This window comes from Ranitomeya variabilis, chromosome 1 (genome assembly GCF_051348905.1).
Source record: "Ranitomeya variabilis isolate aRanVar5 chromosome 1, aRanVar5.hap1, whole genome shotgun sequence".
NCBI classification, from domain to species: Eukaryota; Metazoa; Chordata; class Amphibia; order Anura; family Dendrobatidae; genus Ranitomeya; species Ranitomeya variabilis.
Window position 1 is genome coordinate 638,533,430 of NC_135232.1, and position 4,219 is coordinate 638,537,648.

Sequence of the window (4,219 nt, forward strand, 5' to 3'; positions counted from 1 at the left end):
AGCAACATGTTCATTAAAAATGCGGAATTGCGGGGATTCCGCACACCTAGGAGTGCATTGATCTGCTTACTTCCCGCACGGGGCTGTGCCCACCATGCGGGAAGTAAGCAGATTATATGCGGTTGGTACCCAGGGTGGAGGAGAGGAGACTCTCCTCCACGGACTGGGCACCATATAATTGGTAAAAAAAAAAGAATTAAAATAAAAAATAGTCCTATACTCACCCTCTGATGGCCCCCGAAGTGTTCCCGCCTCTCCGGTGCATGCTTTCTCTTCCGTTCCTATAGATGCCGGTGTGGTTCAGGACCTGTGATGACGTCGCTGTCTTGTGATTGGTCACGTGACCGCTCATGTGACTCACGCGACCAATCACAAGCCGCGACGTCATCGAAGGTCCTGAACCACACCGGCATCTATAGGAACGGACGCCGCTGAGATCGGCTGTCTGCAGAGGGTGAGTATAACCATTTTTTTATTTTTTTTATTATTTTTAAACATTCTATCTTTTACTATAGATGCTGCATAAGCAGCATCTATAGTAAAAAGTTGGTCACACTTGTCAAACAGTATGTTTGACAAGTGTGACCAACTTGTCAGTCAGTTTTCCAAGCGATGCTACAGATCGCTTGGAAAACTTTAGCATTCTGCAAGCTAATTACGCTTGCAGAATGCTAAAAAAACCGCGAAAAAAAACGGAAAAAAACCGCAAAAAAAAAAAAAAAGATTTCTTGCAGAAAATTTCCGGTTTTCTTCAGGAAATTTCTGCAAGAAATCCGGACGTGTGCACATACCCTAAAAGTGTTCAGCCTCTGGAATCAATGTTTCCATTCAGTGACAGTAAGCAGAGGAAGACGTGCATGCTGGATCTCATGTATACATAAGGCCTACATTAGCATTTATATCCTGTATTTGGTGGGGACACGTGTCGTGTGTATTTGTTCATCTCTGCAGGGGGCCTCCCTAATACACAAACCTGGAGACAGACTGGAGACTGGCTTATAAAACATTCTTAATTCTTTTTGCTAAAAGCAAATGTTTAAGGCGGAGGGTGTGAACATTTCTGCCCATCCAGGGAATTGAATAGGGAGAACGGTTAGCCACATGTTTAGTGAGTGTGTTGATGCAGTGACGCTGAGGGGCGGGGATCTGTTGGTGAGGTCCTGGTGTCCCTGTATGGATGGCCTATGGAGATTGAAAATCAGTTTCTAGCTGGGGCTTGATACACGTGCTATGGTCGTGATATCTATTGTCTGAATGTGAGGAACTATTTTAAGGACTGTTGTTGCCAGCTGGAGCGAGAGATATGTGCTACGGTCGTGGTATGGAGCATGAACTGTGATTACAGACTATACTGGAGGGAGATACAAAATCTGTGAACCAACCAAAAGTTGGCAAACAGTGGGTATCACCTGGTACAGGGGCAGTGGAACTATCGGCCTCATGACGAGATCTTGTTGACTGGGTACAGCTACTCAAAATTGCTATAAGCTCACAGATGTAAGGAATAAAAAATAGTTGCATTGTTAAGCTGCCTAGGTCATGATTATAACTCACAACCTCAGATCTTCACAATAATGTTCATTTCAAATTCTTCAGTTTTAAATTAGTTGATGCAAAATGAGTACACCCCACATCAAAAACTACTACATATAATATTTTTTATTACCGCCATGATCTATAAAGGACAGCACCAAGTCTTCTACGCCTGGAATAGACAAGCTGGTGACATAATGTGACATCTATCTTTTTCCATTCTTCAAGAACTACCTCTTTTAGAGCTTGGAAGCTGGATGGAGAGTGATGACAAGTTCTCTCTTCAGAATTCCCTATAGGTGTTTGGTTGGGAACAGATAAGGAGACACTTGGCCACTGATTCACTTTCACCGTGTTCTTCTTCAGAAATGCAACAGATGTGTGTTATGAATTATTGTTGTGTTGGAAAAGTGCAGGTCTACCAAGGGCACGGAATGATGGCAGCATCTTCTCTTTCATTATAGAGCAGTAAATCTGTGAATTCATGATACCATCAATGAACTGTAGCTCCGTGACATCAACAGCGCTCATGCAGGGTGGCTATTTAGTTGCCATATGACCGAGGTCCAGTGTCGGTGATAGTTTCCGGTCCCTCGGCCTGAGCAGCTCACCTAGGTTACTCTGTTAGTAGTCGTGTTCTCTGTATGCATGCCCGCTGTTGTGCGTATGTCCCGACTTGCTCCCTGACCTGTGTTTCCATCCTCCGTTTTGGTATCGTTTAGCTTGCTTTGTTTTTTTTCCTCGGTTTTCTGACCTCCTGGCTTGTTTCTGACTACCCCTTCGGCTTCTCCCCCCAGTACCGCAGTCCCATCTGGTTCTTACCTGTTTGCTTGCTTCTGACCATGTGTTTTCCCAGACCTCTGGTGCTTCGTTTGACCGCTTGTTGCTGACTTGGCTAGTTTGACGATTCTGCTGCCACCTTGTGGTAGCCCTGCTGCTGCATTGCAAGTCTGCCCTGGGAGTGTGCAGTCTTTCCTCCACTCTATTTCCATCTGGTGGAGCTTGCACAGACCTGCATTGCAGCAGCATGACATCTTGGTCTCATCTCTCTAAAGCAGGGGTGGACAATTCATTTTTCCGAGGGGCCACATGAGAGACCGTGACTGTTGTGGATGGCCGAACCACTATGCTGGAATTAATTCTACTCAATATTATTATTAACATATTAATTATATTTATAGTAAAATTTATTGTATCACTTAATATTGATCAGAATTAAGCATGCTAACATCCCCCTATATTCTGTATCTACTTACACACAGCCCCCTAAAACGTGAGCCCCACACAGCCCCCTATATACAGTATGAGCCCTCACATAGCTTCCTATATACAATATGAGCCCCAGCATAGACCTATACACAATATGAGCCCCCACATTTACAGTGATCCGCCACATAGCCTCATATATACAGTATGAGCCCTTACATAGTCTCCTATAAATAGCTCCCCTGTTCTTGTGAAAATGTCTCCAGCCAATAGCTGGGAGGTCCTTTGTACATAAGGCACCCTACCCAGTAGGGAGTTGCCTGAGCAACCTCTGTAGCTCCCTAGATTGAGTGTGTGTGAAACGGTATGTTGCCAGGTACTCCGTCCTAGTTTGCTGCGTAGTTTGTTCATGTAAACCTGTTTAGTCTGAACGTGACCCTGTATCTTGAGCTGTCTGAACTAGAATCTAAAGCCGCTTCGGCGGTTTCTGAACCTGAAGCTGCATCATTGGTAGCTGAACCCTGAAGCCACATCCACAGTACCTGAACCTGTTATGACAGTCCTTGAACCAGCACCAGTGTCTCCTCTGGTTAGCGTTCCAGAGTTCGTATTGTCAGAGCCTGTTTCAGCATCCAAATCCAGGTCTACACGTGACTCCATGTAAGTATCTATTCCAACTGCAGATCCAGAGCCTGTGTTGTCTGAACAGTGTCAGAGTCCTGACAAGCCTCTGTCCTTGTCAGCTAACCTGATCCTTGGGGTCAGCAGATGCGGTACCAGAGACTGCCTAGGAGTGGTACCTGGCAACTACCTGCAGCTCAAGACTAACACCACCATCAGGAGCTTTAGCAAAAACCAGGTAGCCGCTTAGCCAAGACCCTCCTGGGTAAGCCCCAGATTTTCTGTAGAGATTCCTTGCGGGCTTGAAGAAGAGGAGGCATAAAGGAGGTACAGTAACGGTAATGCCAGCACCCTTGCATGATCCTCCGTCCTCCATGCAGGGATGCCAACATACTCACTGCTCCGGTCCCATGCTTGTGGCCCTAGGCCACCTGGTCTGTGGCGGCGCGCCTTCCCGTTCTTAAAGGGGCAATAGCTAGGAGGCATATTTTATATAAGGCACCCTGCCCAGAAGGGAGGTGCCTGACCAACCCCTATAGTTCCCTACATTGATTGTATGTGCAACTGTATGTTGCCAGGTTCCCGGTCTTAGTATCCTGTGCAGTTTGTTCATGTTCCTGTAAATCTGTTTAGTCTGAACGTGACCTTGAATCTTGAGTTGTCTGTACTAGAACCTGAAGCGGTACTTGAACCCTAAAGCCGTACCAGTGGTACCTCAAACTTGAAGCCGCACTGGCAGTACTTGAACCTTAAACCGTTACGATGGTACATGAACCTGTCCCAGTGTCTGCTTAGTGTTCCTGAGTTCGTACTGAGTGTAAGGATTGCGGACTTTCCTTGTGCTTGTTCGGCCTGATCC